This window comes from Manacus candei, unplaced genomic scaffold, assembly GCF_025592945.1.
Source record: "Manacus candei isolate 608988 ecotype Guabito, Panama unplaced genomic scaffold, ASM2559294v1 h1tg000108l, whole genome shotgun sequence".
In the NCBI taxonomy this organism is placed as follows: Eukaryota; Metazoa; Chordata; class Aves; order Passeriformes; family Pipridae; genus Manacus; species Manacus candei.
In genome coordinates this window covers 945617-967389 of record NW_026138156.1, presented here as the reverse complement: position 1 = coordinate 967389, position 21773 = coordinate 945617, and the positions used below count along the sequence as shown (strand labels likewise).

The following is a 21773-nucleotide window of genomic DNA, read 5'->3' as shown; positions in this document are numbered from 1 at the left end:
TCGTCATTATGAAGACTACATGAAGATATAAAGATCTTACTTAGACAAATTGTTTTTTTAAAGAGACAGCCTAATTAAAATTGGAACATTATTATTTAATATTATCTAATTAGAACAGATGCCATTTTTCTTCCCTTCTAGCTGCATAAGGAATACCTTCTAGATCTGTGGGATGTGCACAGACAGAGGAAGCAGATCTTCTCTCTCAAGGCCTACGTACACTGTGCAAAGCCCAAACTGCAAGCCAGGTGAGTTAAATGGAAGCTAGAATATTTTACTTCAGATGGGATGCACACTTCAGATACTGACAAGTGATATTTTTCCTGAATCACATCCTGAAGGTGTGTTTTTTGTCTTTATTGACAATGTAGGGAACCTAGGGAGATTGTGTCTGAATTTGGCTGAGTTAGCTGGCTAGAGTCAGGTGATGTGAATACCTCTTTCAGTCATAAAAGTAGAACAAAGTTGTTCATCCAAACTGTAGTGCTGGCAGCGCTGCAAAACAATGATAATCACAATATAATTAGAATCCATATCATGAGAAAGTTATGTATACAAAAGCATTAGAGTGACAATAAACTAGAGAAAGACAGATTTAATAAAATGAGGGAGCTTATAAAAAGTGCCCCAAGGAAAAGTAAACTCCTTGGACGTGGCATTTATTCTACTTAAGGAAACAGTAATAGTGTCTCCGGATGTGTTGTGTAGCTGAACAAAATGAGAATAGGAAAAACTTACATAGCTAAATATCGAATTTCAAATGATTGAGCCAAGCAGAGATGCCTCAAAAATCTGACCCACTGTAGCTAATAAGTAAGAAAATAAAATAAACAACAATAGTATTTATGAGGAAGACAAGAAAGGTCAAAACATATTTCCAAAGTAACTGATGAAATGCATAAACAGAAACAAAACCTATATTTAAATACAGATATTACAATGGATAAAAATGTAAGAATTTATGAATAAGACACTATTTTGCTAATAAAGGTGATGTATGGTCGGAAGTTGTCAGGAAAAAGGTAAGGAAACAAAGCTGGAGATCAGGGAGGCTGGATGCTAGGCATAAAGTTACTCTGATTGAACTCAGTTATGAAATGTCTGAACATACAACAAAATAACCAGTCTCTTACCAGTCCAGAGGACTGAAGAAATTCTGTTGTGTAATTGCTTAGGAGATTTTTTTTTAACCTACAAATAAATTTACAATTTTCCCGGATAAATTACTTATCTCTAAAACACAGTCATAGAAGGTCTGTAAAATCATGGTGGAAAAGATCTAACTAGGATAGTGTTTTGGAAATGGAAACTGTACTTTAGTAATTGTTCTGTATTTCTTTGCATTTGTAGAGGATCTAGGAGAGCTGAATGAATTGAGAAGAAATAACTGTGATGAAGTTGAGCAGGCATGGGTAAAAGGTTAGTAAAATCTCTGTACCAGAGGCACAGCATACGTAACAAGTTTTGAAACAAATAGATAATTCTGCATGAAGTTTCTTATTACAACAGGGTTACTGAGTGAGGTGCTGGAATTCAGAGTTGTTCAGTGGTGTCATGAGTAAAACAGAAAATGACAAGAGCCTAAAAAACCGTGTAGGTAACCTCGGCCTGGCAGGGGCTGCAGACACAGTCAGGGACTTGGACCTTTAAACGTCTATGATAAACTGGGGAAATGCTTTGAAGCAAGCCAACCAAGCAGAAGACACTGCCTATAAAAAAAAGAAATATACATATACACCATTGTACAGTAATAATTGACTTCAGAAAAAAGCAGGGTGTGTGAGTGTTCAAGGAGAAGACAATATTTCACAAGGCGTGAGGGGTTGGCCAGTGAAGGTACCTCTGCGAACCAAGCCCAGTGAAGGTAATTTAGAGGAGCTCTTTTAGCAACTAGAGAGGGTAACACAAGGGAAAACAAAGTGTGAATGTAAAGCAATGCATATAAGATTGACAGATTACAGAACAACTTCTATCCTTCCAAACGGACTCAGCTCAGTTAGCTTGCTAACTGAACCTAAGAAAAAAATCCTTTGCTGAAAGCAGCTTCAGGAAAAACAAACAAACAAACAAGATATTAGAATGCATAAAGGCAGAGCAGAAGAAAATATTGAGGAAAACATTTTAATGTATGTCTGTAAATGAGTGGTGAAGGTTTATTTGAGTTATAGTGCTCATCTCTCTAAATATTGAAAATTATTTGACTCACTGAAACATTCTCTTTTATGAAAAGAATTTGAAGAAACTGATAGTACTATTTTAGAGAAGAAATAAACAGTGCAGTTGGCAGAAAGGTGGCTCAGAATTCATTTGCTTATTTAAGTACTTACATACTGAATTAGAAATGAAATATCTATAGCACAAATGTTTTTGCAGTAAATACTGTAAAACTCATTTTAGAAACACAAATGTGTTTCCAATATGACAAATGATCCTAGGAGTTAATAGCTTTCTTATAATGGTGTAACTTAAATAAGGAAATTCTTCCCTGTTCTTTTTCTTAAATTTGGTGTACCAGAAGCATCCACTTACTAACAGAAATGCTGAGATCTATAAGAACTGAAAAATTCCTGCAGTTGCAATACCACAGCCCCTGGTAGGACCATTTTATATTTGGTAAGATTGGGACCACAGAAATATGAGAGGCAGACTTTTTTTAGCCTTAGCTTATAGGACATAAAACTGTTAATGAATGTCACACAGGAGTCTGCATGAATCATGTTTTATCTTCTGGATATGTGATCTAGGCATTGCTATTGGTAATTATTATAGATACCTACTTCTAATGAAGCACAAGGTTAAAAAAAGGTAAGTGAATTAAAATCTAAGGATGCAGTGCAACATCAAGGACTATAATACCTAAATATTCATATTTTTTTAATTAGTTCTCTCTTGAATGAAGTCTCTCTCACTGTTATGACACACTACCACTGTAGTTGATGGGCTTGGCCTTGTCCAGCAGCAGATCTGTCTCAAAGCTGGCTGGCACTGGCTTTGTCAGACACAGGAAAAGCTTTTGGCAGCTTCTCACAGAATCTGCACCCCCTCCAGCATCCCCCCCAGGTACAAAAACCTTGCCACATAAACCCAATACAGCATATGCACACACTCACATAATATTTTACAATACAAATTCAATTATTTGACACTTGTAATGGACAAAAATAAGACAAAAAATCCTGAGTTGTACTGCTAAATGTAAATGTTTTATGTCCATGTCCTCTCTTTTTTTACCTTCTTCTCTAAGGCATACTAGAAATAATCTTCTAATCTTTCCATGCCCACAAGTCCCATCCATGGGAGTTAGGGATGCTTAGCTAATTCAGGTACAATTCAGGTACTTGCTTCAAGCAGTGTTGCGCCTCAGGCTTAGGAAGGCTTTTCCCCTCAGTCTGAAGGGCTTATTGGAAAAAGAAATGAGGAGCTACTTAACTCCTCCAGCTCGCTGTTGTAATTAAAAAAATGTAATGTTTCAAAAAGTCAAGTTGACGTGCTGTGAACTATGTGTGCTTGCCAAATGAAGTGAAAATAAACACTATCTGCTTTGTTTCAAAGGACTGACACAACCTTTGCATTCACTCTCTGTGACCTTTTCCAAACTCCCAGTGATCTTGGGTAAACTACTCCCTTATGTTGTATTATTCTGTATCTGCAGCTTTGGTCTTGTTTGACTAAAACGTGAGGATGCAAAAGTACTACTATAAAGACTATACTCCTCTAGAGATATAACACAATGGGTGTGTCCCAAATGAGAAAAAATGCTAGCTTCATAAGAATGCAAAAAGTAGAAGTAAAGGAGGATGAAGTACCATGTTACAGCCTTTTAGCCTAGAACATGAAGTTTATAGACATCTGCTATGCAGTTTATGGATGAGCTGCCAATATATGTAGAAAGTAGTCATGGGTGAAGTCATGAGTTGGCTCAGTGGAACTTGGGCATTGATGCTGCAATGTCTCCAAAGCATTCTTTGTAGAAAATCCACATACAAGAGAGATGTGAGATGAAATGGTGATATAAACTGAAATTTGATACTCAGAAACTGCTCCACTCTACATTTAGGCATCAAAATATTGATTTTATTTTCAGAAATGTTGAGCATCTGCTTGACTAAATAAAAATAATATTGTGAAATACCACTGAAATCAAAACAGCAAGTTAAGTTTGCAAGTTTAGATACATGTAAATGAATTCAGATATAAAAAAACCCTCAGTTCTCTGGAGTGTAAAAGAAGAAACAAAGTAGGGATAGATATTCAACCTCTGTTTAAGAGCATGGCATCCAGTATAGCCAGTGCATTCTCCTACCTATTTCTAATGCTTAATGTCTAGTAAGATACCCATTTGTAGTCCATATGACCCTCCTTGTATACCACACACTTTTATATGTAAAGTGCATATGTAAAACACTTTACATTCTGCTTCAACACAGAAACAAGGTTTATTATCTTTTCAGTATGATAAAATAGAAGCTAGCACTTGGACAATTTCTGATGCAATTCAAAGTGAAGAAAGCTTGTGGGTATTGAGACTAAGTTCTACAGAAATCAGATTGCACTTTCACTGTTGAAAATTACTTCAAGTGAATTTCTGAAGGAAACTTGACTTAGGATTTGATTTGAAACAGTTAAGTCTTTTAATTCTTGTAAAGTTTACAGTGGCTAAATCCCTTCATCCCCTCACCCCCACCCCCTTCTTTTTTCCTCCAGCAATATGATTTGTGTAAATCACTTTATACCACAAGGGTACACAGATTTGGGATCACTCACTTCTATGCTGAGAGTCTAGAACTGCCAGATTCCTTCCATGCTACAAATGCAAAGTCCATGCTGAGGGATCTATCATGAAGAATGTGACTAAAGTAGACATGTTTTTTCTTTGTACCTTTTGAAATCAATTTATCTTTTAATATCAGGACTTCTTGACACTGCTGTCTGCTGTGCACCTAATATGCTGAAAAGATATTTGATGATGGCCAGTTTAAAACTAGCTGGCACAGACAAATTCATTAGAATTGCGATTGTAATTAATAGTAATTTCAAATAATTTAACTTGAATGTGCATGTGTATATAGTATAGAACCTTGATTTTGGAAGTAGATCAGACGGGTCTGATTATACCCGTCAGTTTGCACTGAAATGACCAAACCTTGGGCTGTGCCGGAGCCTGCACAGTTCCCACTTGAAACACATGCCTAATTTCCCTTACAGCTGGAGCCAGAAAATAAGAGTTAGGCATGATACATGTCCCAAGCCTGTCAGATTATAAAGTCAGAGCATGATCAGAAGATGGAACCAGCCTCTCGGAGGTTGTAATGAATTCTCTAGTAATAGTTTTTGTCTCTATGGACCCTCTATACCTGCTTATTTAAGTTACTTATGGGGATTGCTACTAATGTCAGTGGACATCTGAGCCTTTTTTAAAAGATAATATCATTTCATAAAAAACAGTGCCTCTTGCTGAGGAAATCATGGGCCAGTAATTGCTTGAAATAAATGCCACAACAGTGTTATCTGGTTATGCACAGGGGTGCTTTTTTCTGGTAATTCCAACCTTTCTGCTGTTGGGAAGGAGACCACTGAGTTAGAAGTTTATTCAGAGGGGCCCAGGAGATTAGTTTTTAATGTCATGATCTTACAGCAAAAGGGTTCTAATCAGACCATGGTTTTCAAGACTAAAAATTTAGACATGCACTTCACTTCTGGTGTTCTGAATGTTCCTATGGAATTGGTCACTAAGGTCTTTCAGGAGTCGTGGTCAAAAAAATATCTATGCAATTATCTCTGAGAATGTTACCTGAAAAAAAATTGGATGGTTAAAGGGAGGATACAACTTTTTTTCTTCATTATAATGGTACTTTATAGTACTTAGTGGTACCAATAGTACTTAATGGTACTGTAACAAATGAGCCTCCATGTTTCAGAAAACAGAATGGTTTGCAATTTCCAAGGATCTGTTATTCTGCTTATCATCCCCCAACCTTAAATTTCAAGGGATCATCAGTCTGAACCGCATTATTTATGTTAATCCTTCTTCTTGATTTTAAAATTGTGATAATCTAATGAGGGAATGAGAGTACACCAGAAACTGTATATGCATTTTCAAAACTAACCAAGACAGTTCTCATTTAAAATCTGACCATTAAATATTCCAGCAGTTTTTTCCCTGATCATTAAAAAAGATTCTCAAGAGAGTTCAAATAAAATACTGTTCTATAAATTACAGTCCATTGTCAGAAGAAAAAGAGTAGTTGATGTGTTGTGTAATAATATGTTCCAGACTTTGCTAAAATTAGCCTGTGGTTCTTTGAGTGCTTTCTGGTATGTTGTGTATGTACATATATGGCCTTTATGCCTCAGAGATGAGGATGATTAGCAGAATACAATACTGGCTGCTCTTGAACAAGTAGTAAATGTCTTTACTCTCACAGAATAATCTTGTAATTTAGTGCTTGACCATGTCACAGCACTTTAAAAGCAGTATTAATACACTCAGTATGACAAGGAAGGATAATATTGTGCTGCATTTATTATTATTTTTATAACTACAGTCATCTATACTCTTCAGCAAATTTGGACTTAATTATCAGTTTGCCTCCATAACTTATAATATGGATCATGTTTGCTACATAACACAGCTTTAATGAGTGAAGATAATAAATCAGAAAATTTGTTTTTTTCAAACTCATATTTTGTCTTTATATATTCTTCTGATTACTGTTGATCAATTTCTGACTATTTCTGTACATCCTGTTGTCTACAAAATCACTTAACTGTCAATGCATTTGATGAGAAAGACATTTGCCCTTAGCTGTAAAAGGAAATTAAATGTGTTTCATAGAGTGGTGAGGGGCAGAGAGCAAGGTTAAAGTTTGTTGCTCTGCAAATTGTAGTGCTTATGAACAGGGGAAAGACACAGCCCTGGGAAAAAAATCAGGAAGGCATGAGACTTCACAGAAAGAACCTATTCCTGCCATTTCTCTGAAAACAGAACCCAGATTAAAGCTTTATGTGATCAGGCACACATAAGGTAGAAGGCAGAGAATAGTACTGGGGAAGGTGGATAAACTTCTTGTGGTGTCTGAAAAGATACATTATACATTAATTGGTTTAATTGCAGTGAAATTAAATGAGATTTCTATTTTGAGTTATTATCTTGCATTAGACCATTAGTATCTGAGAGTGATTTATAGATCTGAATGACTTAAGCATCGAGCTGAGAAAGATCATTACCACATCAATTACATAGGCATATTTTTTTAAGCCAAGGAAACTATGGCTTGCTCCTCACTGAACTCTCCAGATTGAAAAAAAGCTAAAATAAGCTAAAATAAAATCATGGACTCCAAAACCTGATGTTATTGAGAAAAGCAGTAACCCTTAAAGAAAGATTTAGGACAATTGGAATTTTAGAGACTTTTTTGACAGCATTTTTCGTTTTCTTACCACCTGAAACCAAGTAGCCATATCACTGCCACCTGGAAGGAATCAAGTAGTTTGTCTCCACTTGAATTACTTTGAAGAAAACACAAAACGCCATTAGTTCATTAGAGGCTGCTGAAAAAAAGTATTGTCAAGTGACTTTTACAGGTGGTTGGGTCTTGTCTACTTGGGAAGTTTCTATATCTTTTTACATCAAGGAAACAGGGTAGGTGGGATACATGTAGTCTTTGTGGGACTTAGTTTCAGAACTGGAAGGATGCATCACTGTTTTTGAAGGTAGAGTCTTGTTGGGTATAAAGTTACTGCTGCATAATAGCTCTGCCTTGTTCTGATGCCCACAAATTATGAGGAACAGTTAGAGAATGTTTCTTAGTTACCCATCTCCCTCACAACTACAGCATAATAACTGGTCACAGAGGTGGGTAATGTAGGCTGAATCTCTAAAAAAGCTTGAACGATATCATTGAATCTGATAGGGTTGTTTGATGACTTATACGAAGTTCCAGAGGTGGGAGTTATTTTAATTATTTTTCATTGTATTCTGTTTGCTCGACTGGATATTGAAAGTACTAAAGGTGTGACCTGACATGCTGCTGCTCTTCAGCTTATGCCCCAGGAGCTCAGCACTGGGCTCTTCTCCCTAGGCTGCTGTGGAGCTGTGCCGAGTGGTGCACAAATCCCAGAACTAGCTTGACACTTTCTACCTTATCTTCTAAACAATGAAAATTAGCTGTGTTTCTGGCATCTTTAACAGTTTTTGTCTGCCCTTTACCCTGACTGTAGGGACTGAGCCTCCTTTTAATAATTCACTGGAAAACACTGGTAGATGGTGTTTGGGTTAGTTCGTTTTCTTTTTGCTACTCTGTGGGCAGGGAGTACAGTCTGTGTGCTATACTTAGATTCAAAAAGAACCTCATAAAATACAGTCTAACAAGCCTAACAATAGATACTTTTGCTGGGAGCTCTAATTCCTACTGCCTTTGTGTAACAATAAGCTACAGCACTGGAACCTTACCTTAACCTGAGATGGTTATAAAGCATGCTAAAATTAAGGAGAAAAAAGAGGAAAACTTAGCTGAGCTGTGGTGGTGTCGAGTCATGACCTTTTGTCACGACCTCATAGAAAAGGAGAGATTGCTGATAGATGAAGCACTGCAACAAAATCATTGTCAGCAGAATATGGGATACTGTCTTTAAAGGAAAATTGAGTAGATGTTTATTAAAATAAACGGAAGACAGAGCTGGAGCATGGATTCTACTACTGAGTCAGGTAAAGGCAGTCACTGTCAGTAGAATGTGCAAGGTTTGAATCATAGGTATCTTAATCTTAATCCTTGAGCTGGAAGGAATACTTTAAAAAGAGAGTTATTTTGTCTCAGAAATTATTTAAGAAGCATATAATAATTTGACTTTCCTTTTTATGCAGTTTATCAAGTCCATAAACTCTATAATTCACAAAATAAAATGTCAGGAGTCTCTTTTAAGTTTGATCCACGGAGTTTTTTTATACAATGAATTTCAGATGCTGACTTTTCTTTGAAAATTATTAAATCCAGTTCTGTTAAGTGTAACTTGTCAGTGAGAGAGGGATTGCTCACAGTTCCCTACTGACACTGGAGATTGTCTTACCTCACATCTGGAACATACCAATGGAACATACCTGAAATGGTCATGAAGTCAGAAAGTCTTGCATCCTTTTTTGTAAGCCTAGTGATTAGATACAGCTTTTGCTATTCTGAGATCCTGGCACAGTGTTTGTGAAAGGCAAACTCAAATGCTTCTTAGTCTTTCATAATTGCTGTGCTATAGCTATACAGGATTCTTACACATTTCTTAAAAATAATAAACATGCTGATGGAACTCTCTCAGAATGTTATTAGATTTAGAACAATTAACTTTATTGTTTTAGGCTTTGACATATTATACTTCGCTTTTTCACTATTACTAGAATAAATATGCTCTGTTAGCACAACTGTGTATAAATGCTCTTTTCTTTAAGATATATAAGCATTACTGTGGCATTTTCCAATCTTCTGACACAGATTAGCTAAGAACGACTTGGTTTCTTCTACGATGTTTTGTCACCATCATAAAAACTTCAAAAGGTAAGACCTCGCTGATCCAGAATGTCTGGTACAAGAGTCCTCCAGTCTTGAGAGGCAACGTGACTGATTTTTTTGGCTGGCCAATGTCTGAAAACAACATCCTGGATAATTCAATGGAAGTCCAGAAGATATATTTTTATATAGAAACATACTTTACTCCCCACTGGTGAACGCAAATCTTTCTGAGTAGTACAGTAGGATTGTTATGGTATTTTTAAAATATATTTATATATATATATTTAGAGATGGATAATGGAGTAATTATTTTCTTGGTATGATGTTGTCAGCTAGATTGCATCATAAATAGAAATGTTCAGGTTTGTTCTGAGAAAAAACGTAGACTCAAGTGCTGAGTTTGTTTAAAGCTATGAAAACTGGTCTTAAAATTCCCTCTATTGTACCATTTCAATTTGTTTCCATTTGCTGAAGGAGAGAAGTTATATCCTGAAGGCTAAAAATCCAGACCTTGCAGCCTTTGATATAGCATGCCTGTTTCTCCTGTATTCATAAGATGCAAAGGAGTCTTGCATCCTTTTAACCAAGAAGTGCTTAGAGTCTCCTAGGATTTGAAATATAACAGTAAATTTCAGTTTTACTTTGATATTTCATTTCATGTCAGCCACAACAAATAACCTAAGGTAGCTCTCCTCTTCGAAGAGGAGAGCTAATTCCCAACAACAGATGTGTTTTTTACGTGCTCCTGCCAGGTATGGTTTGGACAGCACTATCATTAGCCTTTTGGAAATGTTTTCCTTGTTTTCTGAATTGCCTCTGGCATTGTGTTCTATAATCTTATTGTAGCTCAGCATGGCTTTGGTTAAAACTTATGCTGGAGCCTCTTGTTCCCCTTGATTACAGTTACTATTATTATTTTTAATGTCTAATTACTGACGGAAAAACTTAGTTTCCTTATTTTTCCCTCCTATGGTTAAGCCTTTCTGATGAAATCCAGACTTCCATCTGGCATGGACTAGTGTAGCTCCATAAAAGTCAGTGTTGATTTATGCCAGAGAGAGGAGTGTCGCTCACAAAATGACTGGGAGTTCTTATACTCTTGAGTCGCTTTTGTGTGTTTTGGTAAAGTCTGTTCATATTTTCTGTTGTTGATGCTTTATGCAACAGAAATAATACAAAGAATTAATTTGTCCCTCGTTGTCCTCATCTCCTCGTGGGATAAGTGCCACCATGCTGTCCCGTGCCTGTGTGAGCCTTAGCTGAAGATGAATGTGGTGGTTTCTTGACTAACTTGGAAGAATTAACTTCTGCAACTGGCACAACTTGCAGTTGTTTTTCTTCGTGATGTAAACACACATTTCTGTGTCCCATTTTACCCTTCTGAAACTGGAGAGAGTGTAACTGCCACCATCAGTGCAAGAGAGCAATTTTATAAGTTCAGGGTTTTTTTGCAGATAAAAGGTGTTCAAAATTTCATTTCGTGAAAAGCCTTTAAATTTCAGTGATTAAGCTACTTTGGCAAAACATGATTGATTTCCCTAGAAATAAGAGTATCATATTAAAGCAATTTGATTAAATGCTACCTAGCATACTCTATCTTTTGTTATTTGGTTAGAAATCTTCATGTTTAAGTCTGCTTTGCTGTTACTAAAAAAATGCTTTTTTTCTTCTCCCTTCTCATTTTCACTTATTTTGAAAGTGAAATGTGGTCCAAACTTTCATTTTTTTGATAGGATATTTCCAATGTTTTCCTCATATTATTGAATGTTTCCTTGAAAATATTTTATTTCTTAAAATTGGATTTTTTCATTGTTTTATTACATTACAAAATGCACAGTTGCACTGTAGGTTGCCCTTTACCTTTTTTTTATCTACTCTACAGTTCAGAATTGTGTAAGTATGCTGTACCAGCGTGTTGAAAGACTTAGCTAATACAATAAGAAGTGTAATGTTATTATTGTGAGAGAAAAAGTAGAACTTCAATACAACATTAATTCTATTAATATTTTACTTGCTAAAGCATCTGTCAGCAGAAGTGAGTTTACCTTCTAAAAATTGTATCAGAACTGCGAGGTTTGTGTATGTATGTGAGTAAATTTTTTAATTAACTGGCGAATCATTAAAACTGAATTAATATCTAGACACACTTAATGCTAACTGTTACAGAAATTCAGTAATTATCACTAGAAAAATCAGTCACATTTTGAAGATAAATAATAAATAGAAATAACATTTCTCCCTTTGATTAAAACTCAATGAAGCATCTTAATATAGCCTCTTGCATTTTATTTTACACTTTAGCAAATGACTTTAAGAAGTATAATCAAAGTTTATGTGCTTGCAGTAATGGTAGCATCCTTCTTTTCTATGTAATGGAACACTGGAGCATCAAATACTTGTGATCTTGCTTTCTGCATGAGGCTCCTATGATATCATTAGAAGCATTCAACCTAGAATGAAAGTAAGATTTGCAAAAAAGATTTACAACTTGTAAATGATATTTTTTTTTCCCTTAAGTGGCTTAACCTTCAGGTAACCCAGTAATTCATGGATGTCACTTCTGAGTTGGCTTTATTCCAAAGGGGAAAGGAAAATATAACTACTGCAGCACTGTCTATCAATCAGACATGAATCCCTCTAATATACTGCAGATTAGACCACAAGCCCTTTCTCTAGGCAATTAATTTGTGTGCAAGTCTAGATGAAATTCAGCTTTAGAAAGGTTTTAAGAATAGAAGTCATTAGCAGTGATATGGAATATTTTTCTTAATATTTAGATCCCATGTGGAAAACCTCCCCTCATTCTAGTTAATTGTTTTCATTTGTGTGAAGTATTTGGGTGTCTTCTAAAACAAGGAAATGTATACAGAACTTAGTAAAGCTAGTTATAGCCAGGTAAATGAATAATGTGAAATCCAATTTCAGGATGAATTATATTAAAGACCCATGTGTTAGAAATGCAACACAATACTGCTTGGCTTGGAAATTCTGCATTCTCTAAATTCAGAATTCTAGAGTTCAGCAAGAGAAAATAAAAAAGTAAAATCTCTACTGACCGACATAAAAATGTGCAGTGTGCATTCTCTGTAGATCCTACTGCTCCCAGCAGTTTCATGCCCCACCTGTCATGATTTTACCCGAAGATGTTTATTACACAGTATATCTGGAATATATGTTTGAAAAGACCAAGGTAGGGTAGACTTGAAGAAATGAGAAACACAATGGCTTATGGATTTTGGACACTTTAAGGGATGGTTGCAGAGAAGGAAAGACTTCCCTTGCGATCTATTAATTTTTTTCCTAAAGCTCACTGCCCGAGGCATAATTTAAAATATTTTACTGACAGTAGATCTGGGTAGGATTTTTTTCCTCCCAGCTGAAATACATGTGGCTGTAATTAGACTAGTGATGCAGTAATGGTTGGCAGCTGTCTGCAAAGCTTCTGCAAGGTCTTTTAGTGATGCCCTCACAATTGAAATATTTTTATCACTTTGCTTAGAAAAGTAGAAAACAAGAGCAATGGACTTCACTGCACACTGAGTTAATAATTTTATATCCTCTATCTGTTCTGACATGGTGCTATTTCCACTAGGCTGAGTAAGAGAATATGAACGTTAAAATTACCTCTGAGTGGTAAATACTGTGGAGGAAGAGGAACTACTTATCCTAAGGGGTAATTCTGGCTGAAAGGTTTCTGTTAGCTATCTCTGATGGAAATGAAAGGAAAAATTGATTTATCTACCACATGCTGATTCATCAAAGATTTATGTGTTTATTTGCTACCTTTAAAAATCATTGTTCGTTGCTAGAACTTGACTGTAGGGGCCTTTGGTCTGCTGCCATGTCACCTTGCACAAACTCAGTATATTGACCTAAATTTGAAGTCAGAAATGTTTAACCTGTACAGTTAGGTAATCAGAGTAGTGGTTTTGTTTCTGTTCAGGTTTCTGTCATGTTTTGCATTTTGGGGTATGTTTTGTTTTCTAGAGACAATGGAGACGTTAAATATGAGGGTTTGTTTTGATTGGTTTTTTCCCCCAGTACTGTGGGGGCTTCAAACAGCACTGTTATCCTTGGTATCTCCTGCTTGACTGCCTGTTGTGTATTATCTACAAGTTCTAGGTTTTGGCCTTTCCTTGTGAGTCCTGTGTTTCTTGTGGTATGTTAAAAACCTGTTCGATAAGCCAGAATGAGCAGAGAGTGAGTAAACACCTGTCTTGGAAGCTTTGTAACTAGAAAAGACAGTTATATTTAGAAAATCAAGACAGAAAACTTGCTGATAAAATAATATATTAGTCATCAAGATTTTCCAAAGATTTTTGTTTTAATTCCCACCTGTAACTAAACCACAATGTAAATTAAATGGTGTACACTGCACTGCAGTCACAGCAATATCTGTATTCTTTCATTCAGAGGCAAATAACTAGAAATTTAATGTTTCAAAATGAAAAAAATATACCTTTGTGTAAGAGATGCACCTGAAGCAAATGGGTTGATAACAGAAAAGGTGTTGAATACAGGAAAGGCCAGAGAGTTCTTATAAAGGTAGGAAACCTACCGAATTATAGAAGTTGGATCTTGAATCAGGGGTGGAGAGAAACCCACCCAGAAAACAATAAACCTGCAAAGAACAACTGAAATGAGAATCTAAGTAAAATGTACTCTAAAAATCACTTTAAAATCAAGAGCAGCTACGTGCGAAGTAATGAATGTGATCAACATTATAGTTTTTGGCTTGCTCACAGTTTGCTCTAGATCCTAGAACAGCAATTTTGGTAGCACCAGGCTGCAGTACCAGAACAGGGCTGTTGCTGATACTGCTCTGTAGCTTGCTTTTATGAGTCGTGCAACATCTGAGCTTTGCAAACGCTCCTGTCCAAGCTTTGGGAAAGCACAAATTTCTAGGGGTTTGGTGCAACTTTGCCTTCTGTTTTTCACATTCTACTTGAACCATGCTGAATGACTTTTAAATCACATCCGCAGAGTGGTTCAGAGTTCTCTTGCAGTGTTTAGGAACACTGGTGACTGTTTCATTGAGTCTCTTTAAGAATCTCTTCCATGCATATTTTTATACCATGCTGTAAGTACACTGTATTCTGCCTTGGCTGTTTAATGGCATCATAAGGAATTATTTTGCCGCCTTCTAAAACGATAAGTAGGAGTGATGGAAGTTTTTATGTAAACATTTTCATTTTGGGGATGAATATTCTTTGAAACCAGCTTTCTGTGACAACATGTCAGTTTTGAGTGATAAACTTTTATGATACGTTTTTCATGTTAAACTGAAAGATGCTGACTACTCCCCTTTTCTTAGAAAAACAGATAGAGTGGACTTGGCATAAAGCTAGATTGGCAGAGACTCAAGTCCAATTATCCATGTCTGACTATCTGCCTCAGGTTTTTCAACTCCTAGACAAATATTTTAGTCATTTGCTGTTCTGGAATAGTGTGGTCCTTTTGCTTTGTTTCAATTTTCTTCTAAAAATATGTTCTTTTCCTGATGCATTGAGAGGAATAAATAGAGGAAACAACAGTAACTGATATAGGGTGGAAAACATGCTTATCTGTACTTCTGTATATAAATGTAGTAATATATACAAACACCTGTAGTAAGTGGAAAAATATCTCCTTTCGTTTTCACACAGCTTTTAGCTTTTTATTGGGGAATGAAATGAAAAAGGGAGAATGGAGAAGGAGCAATAAAAGTAACACAAAGCTAAAACCTAGAAGAGTTCATCTTCTGTAAGCCTTGAAGAGCTTCAAACAAAATTTATTTGGTAGCATTAGTGCACTTTTAAATTATAAAATGGAAGAAAAATATTTCTAAAAGGAACTGTGCTTCCTTTCATCTGAATAGATTAGGGTGGTGTGGTTTGTTGCACTGTGTTGCAATATGAATGTTTCTTTTTTTTTAATTTAGGGTTCTCCATATTGTCCCCTCACAAGAAGGAGCCCCCCTTACAAGAAGGACTGAGATACTGGACCACGTATGGGGCAATGAAGCTGGTGAAGGATCTGGAGCACAAGTCTTCTGAGGAATGGCTGAGGGAGCTGGGGGTGTTTAATCTGGAGAAAAGAAGCTCATGGGGGACCTTACTGCTCTCTACAGCTACCTGAAAGGAGGTTGTGTTGAGGTGAGGGTCAGCCTCTTCTCTCAGGTAACATTCTACAGGATGAGAGGAAATGGGCTCAAGTTGCACCATGGGAGGTTTAGATTGGATACCAGGAAAAATTTCTTCACCAAAAGGGTTGTCAGACTTTGGAACAGGCTGCCCAGGGAAGTGGTGCAGTCACCATCCCTTGTAAAAAGATGTGCAGGTGAGGCACTTGGGGACATAGTTTAGGGGTGGACTTGGCAGTGTTGGATTAACGGTTGTACTTGATCATCTTAGAGGCCTTTTCCAGCCTAAACAATTCTATGATTCTCTATTACTTAGGGTACATATTAATGCATCTGAAGCACATTTGAATTTTCCTTTTTAAAGACTGACTTGACTGCTATAGGCAATGTGTAGATATAGCTAAAGGTACATTTCATTCAGTCGCAAAATGCTTTAAAAAAAATGAGATTATTGTTCTCTGTGGTAGCATATAGGCACCATGAGTCTAAGCAGACACACAGTGTCAGTTTTGATTTTGCTACTCTTCATTATTTCTCAGTATTAAAGTCAAGCTCTTATTGCTGATGAAAGTGAGTATCAAGTAGTGAAATGTCAAGTTTCTAAACTCCTACCTCACGATGAAGTTTCCTCCCTTTTTGTCTGTCTTGAAGAAAAGAGAGTAAGTGGGTAGAAGGCTGTTGTGCTGTCACTTACAAGAGGAGGCTGAGTTCCATGCAGGGTTTCTGCTAGTTTGCTGCTATTAGGAAGCTTTTGCTAGTCAGGAGGGGAGGTAGGCTTGACATCAGGAGAACAGACACTTTAAAAAATGAAAGATTAATAAAACTTTGTAAGATACTTGGATGTCTGATTCTTTACAGGGCAACATAAGCAGCCAGTACCTGGTAGAAAAACCTGTAAGAAGATTTAGGACAGTAAAGGTGTTAAAAGTAAACAGTGCTGCTGCTTGTTAGGTTACTGTCAGGCCTCTGTGGAATATCTTGCTTCCTAATTGCCATCAGATTTTTTATTTTCTCTAGCCACATGCTGCTATAAAGAATCTCACAGTAAATTTGTGGGACCCTTGTTAATGTGTTATACACCAAAGGATGTACTTGGCTGAAATGAAGATCGTGTTTGCTGGATAGTGAAACTTGGCCTTCTGTTGTGATTATATTTGTGTTTCCTGGGAAGAAGAGTAAGGATTTTTTTCTCTAGTAGAGAAGCTTCTAAATAATCAGAACTATATACTTTAAATGTGAGCCACCCTGTCTTGATAAAGACCTTGGGGCATTGTAATCATTGCGTTCTGATTCTATGTCCTGCTACTACTAGTCAGCTTGGACTATGCTGTGGGTGAAATTTGTTGGCTTAAGTCATCAGTTTCCAGTATTAGAAGAGCAAGTCCTTTATATTTAATATATCAAAGGTTAATAATGAAAGACATTTACAGATGAATGATATTTTGCCCATTTGTCAATGTCAGACTGATGCGTCTTTCCGAAACAAATGCCTTTCAGGTACTGGAAAAAAATTACATTTGCTCTTACATGGTGGTGGTTTCTGGAAAAAAGTGCAAGTTTTATATAGAGATGTAAGCTTAGAAAATAATGTTGTTAAATGTTTATGTAATTGTTTAATATTGCAGATTTTTTAGCCTGAGTCATCCGTGCCTACAACAATGCTTAAACAAACTCCACAAATGCCCACCCCACCTCCAAGTTCCCAAATATGCAGTTGGTTGAATATAAATAGTGGGGATAGAGGGAAGTAAGTGAATAATCTCACTTTCCATGTGAATTCAAATAAAAGAGCAAGCACATAGGCATACTCTTCTTATGGCTTTGTTTACTTAGAAACTTTAGACCACTGGGGTTTTTTGCATAGTTAGCTGGTTCATTTTCATTTTTCTTCCTTTCCTAAGCATGTGCACTTTCTGTACTCTAGCAATGGATGCTGAATTTTAGATGCTTCGCTGCTGTTGTCTGTCTGAAGTCTGTTATGACCAGAGTCTGAATAATCAATGAATGAATTTGATAAATTCTTGTGCATATAATGAAGCAGTATATATTAATCAGAAAATAATTTCTTATGAGTAAGATAATATTAGTTAGTATTCTGTCAGTCATTTCACATTCCATGTTTGACTAGAACTTCATATCGAAAGAGAGAATAGCCATCTTAAGAGCAGATTTATTTGTTACAAAAATCACAAAATAAGAGATTTAAACATTAGGAAGGTATTGTGAATCTCTTTCATGAAAGCTAATAATATGATTATATGTAACTAATAAAGAACTTTCCATAACCTCTCAACAATTTCATTTATATTTAAGTGGGAACAAATCTGCAAGTCTGATCAAATTGGCTCCTCCTCTGTTAGTCTGTATTAGAACATAATTCCTTTCAGTGTAATATCCTGTCCACATTTAACTCTCCTCCTAGTTCTTATTTGTGTTTTGTTTTCCATTCAAAATTCTCTGTTTCAATCTGACTCTGTGCAAGACAGACAGATTCAGCACTTTTGAAGATACTTGATAGTGTTGCTTTTTGCTCTCAATGACAGATTGTCTTTTCAGTAAGCTATGAATGCAATATCCACATTGTATTTTTGAGACAAGTATTTTAAGTACAACTTTTCCCATGAGACTTATCACCATAATAGACAGAAATTATCTAAAAGAACTCTGTTACTAAGAAAGTAAGTTATGAATGTCAGGTAGGTACTGTTTCAAGACACTGAGATAATATGCAAGCAAATAATTTCTTATATCAAATGTTAACTGAGTGCCTCTGCTAATATCTTTAAAATGTACTACAGCTGTGTGCTATAAGCATATATATATATAATATATATGTGTATATATATATATATATATACTGTGTCACTATAAATGTGATATACTTTACTAAAATCAGTACATTGCTATATATAACTTTAAAGTTATCTTGAAATCACAGTACACAGGAGTTGGTACTGATGGAGCTCTGGAACTGTATTTGAAAGCTGAAGTTACCAAAAGAAATAAGAAAGGAGAAACAGATTATTGGATAAGTACTGTATTCAGGAAGAAGAGTTTTTCAGAAAAGTGTGTTCCTGTTCCTCCAGCAGAATACAGATTAGATAGAATATGATCATGAGGGGGTGAAACGACCCATCCACAGTGGGATCAACCCTTCCTTTGCCACTAATAAGTCAATTCCACTAGATATAAGAAAATAATAAGCAGACTGAGCTGGAAGAGATCCTTACATTAGAAACACTAATTTGTAGCTATCATTTAACATATGGTAGATGAAGGACTTTCATTACCTCTAGATGTTTATTAATATTATATCTAGTTAGATCTGAAGCAATACCATGGCATAGAGAGTCCAACTTCTCCTGCGCAGAGTTAGAGTATTAAATTATTAAGATAAGAAGAAAATATAAGAAAGAATACTTCTATCATAGTTTACTTTGAGTTGCTAAGTTGCTTGAGCAAATCCCAGATGATGATTGGAAGATAATCTAAAACAGGGGAGGCTAAAATACTTTGGCTATTCAGAAGTTTTCTTGCAATCAAGGCTATTTTTCTTGTAGCATGTAATTTATAAGAGTTTATATTTCTTAACCAATTGTCAAAAATTTATCCATTTATATAGTTGGTAAATATATTCCATGGAGCATGAATGACTATTGTCCCCCTAGACCAGGCTAGGAAGACAGCTCAGAACATACCTACTTTCTCATGTTTCACTACAGCAAAAATGTTCAACTTTATGTTGTTTCTTAATTCCACACACCCACCCTGCCATCAAACTTCTCTTTCAGTATTGACTCTAGTTTTGTTTTGCAGGTACTCTCACATTCTGAATGTTTTATATACATGTATATATTTAAAGTCTATTAAAGAGTGTATGTTCCGGGTGGTGCTAAAGGAGCTCTGACCTTTTGCAGTTTTTCTATGTGCTGAAGCTTGAACGCTGGAAATGTCATTTGTGATACAGACTTCTGTGGATTAAAATTATCTATAATGAGATTCAGTTTCTTGTAGAAAGGTACTCTTACCTAAAAATCCTTACCTCTGTCTTTGTAAGGAAATCTGATATTATATGATTAGTTGTATGAAAACATGTAGTTAGACCAACTGATATGGCATAGCTGAGTTACTGAGACACTGACACCAGGGAGTCTTCAGCTTTTCTAGCCGATATAGACGTAATTTTATGATTACTCTTATCTGATTCTGGAAATGTTCAGTAGAAAACAGTGCTGCAATGGGCTGCAAGCACAAATGTACCTCAGTCTAGAGGTAGTGTAGAAGATGGTAAGAACAAAAAAAAGGAGGGAGAGTGCAGCAGAAGAGAGAAAAATATTGGATGATCTCCCACCTATGAAGAGTTGTAATTATCATTTCTGTCAGAGCAAGCAAACAGAGGCAGACAAAGCTCCAGAGATTTGGAACAGTTCTCAAAGTTCTCAAAGAAAGCTTCAGAGAGGTTTTCACCTTCTGTTGCATTTGACAGAGGGAGCTGATTAGCAGTCCACCTCCCTAAACCACATTTGCAATTGCCGTGAAAACTTGTCAATGAGACTCCACGAGTTGCAGAGTTGCACAGCATCTCAGGAGAGGGGAAGATAAAGGGCCCATGTCAGAAGCTGCAGTGTGCATTGCATTGGCACTGATTTTCCACCTTTTCATCGTGGATCCACATGAGCCAAAATGATAATTTGGCTTTTGGCAAATGACACTTTCTCAGAGCACCTCCAAAGTGTTTTAGTTTGGAGATGTGCCCTTTAATGACTTGAATGACAAATCCTTTGTCATCTCTTCAGGGAAAGTTATGTATGCCACTAACTTACTCTTTTTTAGAACCCTGCTGGGTGTTTTTTGAATAGAGGAAAAAAGGGAAGGATTCGTGTTATAACACAATAATCCTAGTAATTATTAACACAACTCTATTATTCGTTGCACCAAAATTTTTACAGCAGCAGAGGTATGTTTTAATATCAGGTTGCCAAGAAGTGCCTTATCCCAGTCCAATACTAAATGAAAAGCAAAGCACTAAACATGCTTGTTGGGATTATCCAAAACAACTATAAAGTGTCTAATTCCATTTTTTTCCAGCTAGCTGATGGAATGAACTGTCTGAAAAAAAATTAAAAAGCAGTCAAACTGCAGCTATAACCTCATGTTCAAGAATACAGCTTTTCCTGAAAAGCTCTGGCTTAAACCCATTCTCTGGCCTCCAGACTGCCTTGGTCTCTTACACTCGTGAGTCTGTTGGTCAAAGGCTTTGTCCTGTATTTTGAGCACTTCAACACATAGCATAGGTGAAGACTGTGGTCCAGCACTCAAGGCATTCCCTTCATTTTAAAGGAACCTGCCAACTTGAACTGATGTGTATTAATTTGCACTCCACATAATAAAAATAGGTCATCTGATAGGAATATGCAGAGTTGATAGATAAAGCTGCTAGACTGTTTAATTTTTCTATTGTGCTTTTTCGTTCCATATAGTGGCTTGAATGAATGAGAAAAGCTCTGCAGTAAGAATTGCTTTGTTTAGGTAAATTGTATCTCAAGATTTAGCAAGTATAATATAGGTGACAGTCCTCCAAACTGTTCTTAGTATTTTCAAAGACACTATCCTTTTAGGGTAGAATATCTGTGCTGACTTCCAGGGATCAGTCCTTTGCTACTACCACTGTTCAGTCATATTCCCTGCTTGATCACAAATAGTTTTTCCAAGCAATGAAATGCATGAGAGTGGAGAAGGAGAACAAAGCTACTCTTACTGCAGAGTTTTTTCTGATCCTTGTCCCCATGAGCAGTGAACTGCAGTGTTAATACTTCTTGTTTTACACAAGGAGGTCTACCTGGATTCCTTAAAGTTATGAATGAATCCTTTTTTTTTTTTTTTTTTTTTTTTACAGTAAGGACAGGTGAGGAATGAGCATTAGCAGAGGAATCATCCTTATCCTGTCTCATTACTCAGTCTCTGTGCTGGAGAGATCACCTCTTCATAACCTCTCAGGCTCAAAAGGTACTTCATTAGCCTCTGCGCCGAGATTGCCAATGAGTGCCAATTAGTTCCAGGAGGCATTTGTTGCTGTAAATGAAATTCCTTCTCTGATAGAAATGGTAATGACAACAGGAGAGTGCTGCCAGGGCTGGGCTCACAGGGTCTGACCT

General features: G+C 36.3%; 2 long non-coding RNA genes across 3 annotated transcripts in view; one reads left to right on the top strand and one right to left on the bottom strand.

The window, feature by feature from the left end:
- LOC127461556 (uncharacterized) overlaps window positions 1-21773 on the bottom strand; it is a 1009386-nt gene that overhangs the window by 286309 nt on the left and 701304 nt on the right. The window lies entirely within an intron of this gene.
- LOC127461561 (uncharacterized) lies at window positions 1355-21629 on the top strand. The gene is made up of 3 exons (XR_007900142.1): window positions 1355-1419; window positions 15418-15631; window positions 21515-21629. It is a non-coding gene; the product is annotated as an uncharacterized LOC127461561 (long non-coding RNA).